General features: G+C 29.3%; 1 long non-coding RNA gene across 1 annotated transcript in view; it reads right to left on the bottom strand.

Moving 5' to 3' along the window:
• Positions 1-285: 285 nt before the first annotated feature.
• The window catches only part of LOC147808208 (uncharacterized), a 306,815-nt gene continuing 300,871 nt past the window's right edge, over positions 286-6,229 (bottom strand). The window contains exon 3 of the long non-coding RNA XR_015434786.1: positions 286-516. This is a non-coding gene — a long non-coding RNA (uncharacterized LOC147808208). The remainder of the gene's footprint in view (positions 517-6,229) is intronic.

The following is a 6,229-nucleotide window of genomic DNA, read 5'->3' as shown; positions in this document are numbered from 1 at the left end:
AATGTCCATCGATTATTGCTTTTACAACCAATAGCAAGGCTCAGTTTTAAGTTCTCGATGCACGCAAGAAGGCGGATTTGCAACGATGGTTTAATGATTAGTAGTGACGAGCCTTTTCCTTTATTTTGTCGAAAGAAAACGTTAAATTTAAACAACAAAAAAAACTTTAATAACTATTTTAACTGCATCGTTCATATAGTCATTGTTGACAAATTATAGTATTAAAGGAAATTTTATGTTCGTGTTAATGGCACATAAATAAGTAATTGTACATCTAATGTTTGTTTTATTGCTTAAACATGTATTAATTATAAGAAGAATCATTGCTCAAGTATTGTTTCGTGTCTATAAGTGTTTCAATTTTTATCCCATAAAAAGAGCAATAGCAAGTATTAGTGACAGAGTTCCTTCAATGAAATGCCCATTTATCTGTGCCAGTCGTTCTTAGAAGAAAAATAATGTATTGCAAACCGCAGAAAGTTCTTGTGTCTGCTTTGACTATACTCCCTTTTATATCTGCAAAAAATAAAGAATACATATATATGTTACATAAAATAGATTAATAGTTATGAAAGCAGAACGCGAAAGTGAATGAAAAAAGTCGGTATTTAATCATATGTTTATTATTTATAACTATGTCACGTATAGCTATTTTCATGTAGTTATATTTTTTCTAAATAAAAAATGTGATGAGAGTACATGCACATGAAGGGCTTGGAGCAATATAATCATAAGACACATTTTTACATAGGTAGTTTTTTTACATCAAAATTATCTTTAATATTTTTACCTGATAGCAACTTTACAAGATTCCGGTATATCTTCCAAGTAAAAAAAAAACACTATGTATATCTAATTACATAAATAGAAAAATCATGTTTTTACTCCAAAATTCTATTAAAAAACATCTAATTAAAAATCCACATTTTAATAATAATGCTTTGTCCTTTATGTAATAATTTTATAAAAATTTATAAAAAATGGAACAATATCCATATAAAAACTACAATATGAATTCCATTTAAATATAACAATTAAAATCCATTCAAAAGCAGAGACTCACAAGAAATAGATTAAGAGACGGATTAAAATTTATTCTATTTTTTAAAACATTATAAATACTAATTGTTTACATAAAAAATAGTTTCGTGTTTTTACCCAAAAAAACTCTTTAAAAAAAACACCTTTCTAAACAAGATAAAAACGTAAATTTTAATAATATTGTTCTTTGTATTTTATAAAACAAATTTGAGAAGAATGGGTAAAATTAAGAATAGATAAATAAGAGGAAAATATATCTATAAAAAATCCTTTATAATATACAATCCATTCAGAATCGAAGATAAGAAACTTATAATTCCTGGATTAAGAGACGAATTAAAAATGTCTTTTTTAAAGCATTTTAAAAACTACTTGATAATATAATGAAATCATTATTTTTAAGTTAACTGATCACATAAATTCAAACTACTTAAAAAAAATTATAATTACTCCTATATATTTTTAGTATTTCAAATCAACGAAATTAACAAACTGTTTTAATTTTTATAAATGCACAAACGAAAAGAATTCAGTTTAAAAAGCGAGCAAATACCTATTTTTTTAAAAATTAATACGATTTAATTATAAATTTTTATAATATTATAAAATAAGCATGTACACATAACTTCAGCCAATTTTACACATTTTTAGTTAATAAAAGTTCATTAATACTCTGATGTTTTAACAATCATAAAAAATAGCACAAAATTACTTTTAATCGTAACAGATTAATACAAATCGAAAACTCTTTTACATTTAATAAAATCAAAAAATAATTTTACAAACGAACACGAAAAAACACTTTCATCCAATATTATCAAATATATATGTAAATATGGTTTTATTCTCGCCTTCGCAAAGAGTTCAAATTAAAATATCTTCCAATTTTGCGTATTACTTATACAATTAAAAAAATTAATTAGTTCTAAATAACGCTTACAACAATAAATAAAGCAGTTAAAAACTTACATTCAATTGGAACACTTTAACATTTTCTTATTTCGGTAAAAATATACAATAAAAGCATTTAATTTAAAGAAACACTTTGAAACGTTTTTGAAGAATACTTTAACAACTTTGAATTAATTACCTTAAAACAATTGAAATCCATGTACTTATTTATTCAAGACACTTTAAAATAGTGAGGAAAATTCGTTTTATTTGCACAGATAATTGCTACCTCTATGCGGTACAGTTCGAAAACTCTAACCAAATATTGACCTTTGTTTCGTGAAATTACTTCCTCAGACCCATTATCTTTAAGGAACCTGAATATATAAAAAAAATCCCTTTTCGTTTAATAAAATCCCTTTACGTTTAATAAAATCCCTTTTTAATAAAACGTCAGACGATTTCAACAGTACTATCGAATCGCTTGAGGAATCTTCATAAATGGTGGCTCTCAAAAACTTTTATGTATCTTTTCCCATGAATAATTTAATTATCTTAATGTCCGAGGAAATTCATAAAATGCGGAAAGATGCAATTAATTTTATACTCAGTTGAATGAAGAAAAGAATGTTTAATCAAATTAATATTTTAAAATGTTTCTTTCGCTCTCGATTTCATTAAAGAACGGGATTTTTTTTTAAAAAAAGAAACCCTGATCGAACTTAATAATTCTTTCTTTAACGCTAATATCTATGAACAACACTTCATTATGCAAATGAGCTGAAGTCTTATAAATGTTCATAGTTGAAACCCTACATATGGAATAGCTAAGTAGTTCATGAGGTGTACTATTTAAAAAACAAACACATACAGCAGAAATGCAAAATACGTGTAATGCAATTAAAACTGAAGTTTTTTTCCCTCTTAACTGCTAATGGAAGAGCCAAAACTGCGAATGTCACCATATGCATTATTTTTTCCCCCCTATTCGTGCAAGCTTTTTAAACTTCCTTCTAACTGCAGCAGAAAAATCGTCCCTAAATGCTACAAAGCCTTTAGAACATTAGTTTTTAGCTTTTCGCTCTTGTTGCTTGGTATTTTTCATTAAAATTTCAAGGCTCAGAAGTCGTACAAATGTGCCGTAACGTAAAGTAACGTTAAGTCTGTCGAATTTCATTCGGCGGCAAATGGGTGATTATTATTTAAGTAAAAGAACTGTTCTTTTTATTTTTGCAACCTTCTTTTCATTCTGCTTCCTTTTTCTGCTAATGAGTAACTATGTTTTAAGTTAATAATAGCTTTTTAAGCCTGTATTTTTAAGGAACATTGAATTATTTATCCAGAATACTTTAGGCTGAACTATCGTAGTTGCTTTAAAACCAAAATTATTTATTAGTTTTGTAAGGATTTTTAAGTTTTACTTTGTGTTGGATTAATAACAATGCAAGAATATTTTTTTAATAAAAAATATTTGAAGGAAATAAAATCTTTAATCGTACTTAAACTAGCTTCTTGTAAGAATTTAATTTATATTTGATTTCAGATTATGTAATCCAAATTTATTATTTGCAGTTACGTTCATTTTTTTCAATAAATATTAGTGAATTTCAACAATAAAAATTTCACGAAAACGCTTTCAAAAAATAAATGAAGCAGGATATACATAGATAAAAAAATTACGGATTGTAAAATTTTCTGCCATTTCTGAGGTGGTAAGAACTTAACATGTCGATTTAAAAGGTTGGAGTTCGATCTCCTGTGTTGTCTTGAAGTTCACCCAGCTTCAAGTCGATGGGTACCAGATTGTTTGGAAAGTAAAGTGTGCGCAGTAAAGTGTAACGGCTGGAGCACAATGCTGACCACATTGTCTTGCAATCGTGTCATTGGTCACGACAATTGTGGTGCCTTGAAACTGTGGAACTCTTTTGTCGACAATGAGCAGTTGGGAAAATGCTTTGTTTTTACCTTTGCTTCTTCTCCACCTGAATTGTTGTAAAACATGGTCATAAAACAACAAAAAATAATTTGAAACATTGCAGTAATCTACAAGAAAAAACACATGAGAAAATTTTCTAAAAGAAAAAAAAAGAAGGAATGAAAGAAAGAAACTGAAAATGAGTGAAGGAAAAGAACTATGCCAATCTATGTATCAAATCTTTATTTATCCGTGGGCCAATTAAAGTTTAGTATGGTAATGCGAGGGCCAGGGACATTGCGGAAAGAAAACAATAACTATGCCAATCTATGTATCAAATCTTTATTTATCCGTGGGCCAATTAAAGTTTAGTATGGTAATGTGAGGGCCAGGCATATTCCGGAAAGAAAACAATAACTATGCCAATCTATGTATCAAATATTTATTTATCCGTGGGCCAATTAAAGTTTAGTATGGTAATGCGAGGGCCAGGAACATTCCGGAAAGAAAACAATAACTATGCCAATCTATGTATCAAATATTTATTTATCCGTGGGCCAATTAAAGTTTAGTATGGTAATGCGAGGGCCAGGAACATTCCGGAAAGAAAACAATAACTATGCCAATCTATGTATCAAATCTTTATTTATCCGTGGGCCAATTAAAGTTTAGTATGGTAATGCGAGGGCCAGGAGCATTCCGGAAAGAAAACAAACAACCTGTTATTTGCAAAAACTTTTATTAAAATTGATATTGAAAGAAGTTTAATTCACAAGTATAATGTACTAATTTATATCAAAGAAAAAGTTTAAGTAGGAACGGCATGTATTACAAAGATAGTAGAGTGAAATTTCAGTATGGCTTTTGCATAAAAGATACACCGAAGAGCCATTACATTATGACCACCCTGCTAAAAACATGTAGGACCACCTTTAGCCCTCAAAACTGCTAGCACCCGCCATGGCATTGATTCCACAGGGTGTTGATAGGTAGTCTGAGGTATCTGGTACCAAGCGCTCACCAACTGCTCCTGCAATTCCCTCATACTGCGAGGGGGTAGCGTTTCAGCACGAATTTGATTTTCACGGTAAGACCACAAATGCTCTATTGGATTAAGGTCAGGTGAATTTGGGGCCAAGACGTGACTTGAAAGTCACTGGAATGTTCCTCGAACCAATCCATGACGATTCGACCCTTATGACATGGTGTATTATCCTGTTTCTAAACACCATCCCCTGCAGGAGAAACTGTTGCCATGAATGGGTGAACCTGGTCTGCAACTATGTTCAAGTAGCTTACAGACGTCAGGGAATCTTCTATGAGGATTATGGGTCCTAATGTGCCCCATGAAAACATTGTTCCTGGGCGAGCCCATTGTTGCAGATGGAGGGTGGGGTGGTCATAATATAATGGCTCTTCGGTGTAAACTGCAAAGTGCTCTTGACAGTAAGCTTTATAAAATAACCTAAAGTTGTATTTTTTAGAATCTTAAAACATTAAAAAGGATAAATGATTTTTTTTTTTAAATGTCAAAAAAATTTTCCAATTAAAAAGTCTAGAGTAGGTAAAATTGATAAGCTGGGTGGCATGTGGTCGCGGATTTGATTAAACTATATGGAGGAAGGGGTTAATCAGTAAATAAATCAATTTATAAACTTATAAATTATAGTCAGGCATTAAGCAGTCGAAATTTTATTCATTTATTTATTAGATTTAGAAATAATTTCTGGAATCAAATTTAAAAATTGCCTTAAGATTTTATTTTCGTGAAACATTCCTTAAAGATTTCTTTTAATAGTAATTTAAAACCGGAAGTTTTAATCTTATATTATAAAGCTTTTATCGAAGTTATTTTTCTAGAAATAGGAAAAATGAATGAGCCTTAAATTTTTTGTAATATTATTTTTTTTTCTCTTCAGTGTTTAACAGAAATTTACTTTTTGTGGTAAACCGTTCTAAAGAAACGTTTATGTCAAAAGACAAATTTTCTTTGGAGGAAATTTCTTTTAAAAAATTTAGCATTTAAACGCTTTAAAAAGAAGCAAAAGATCTGGATTTAACTTTGTTCGAAAGAAGAAAGTGCCTGAAGCAAAATAAAAAATAAAAAAATAATAAAAAGAAAAAGAAATCAACTTCAAAATTTTAATCAAAATCACTAAAGTCAAAAATAAAATCGGAACTCACTTAATCAGTTTAAGAATGTCTGAATTTTTTTAAACAAATCTTATGGCTCAAAAATTAATAAAATTGTGGAAAAAAAGATGCTAAAAAATTCGAATTCAAACTTTTTCTTCTTCCAATTGTTCTTGGGGTCATTCTGGAAAGATGGGAAAAAAGATATAGGAGGGAAGAAAAAAAAACAATATGCTGTGTACCTGGGGC

This window comes from Parasteatoda tepidariorum, chromosome 6, assembly GCF_982258835.1.
Source record: "Parasteatoda tepidariorum strain Cologne lab strain chromosome 6, Ptep-v5.0, whole genome shotgun sequence".
NCBI classification, from domain to species: Eukaryota; Metazoa; Arthropoda; class Arachnida; order Araneae; family Theridiidae; genus Parasteatoda; species Parasteatoda tepidariorum.
The sequence above is the reverse complement of the archived record's forward strand: the minus strand, read 5'-3'. Positions and strand labels throughout refer to the sequence as shown.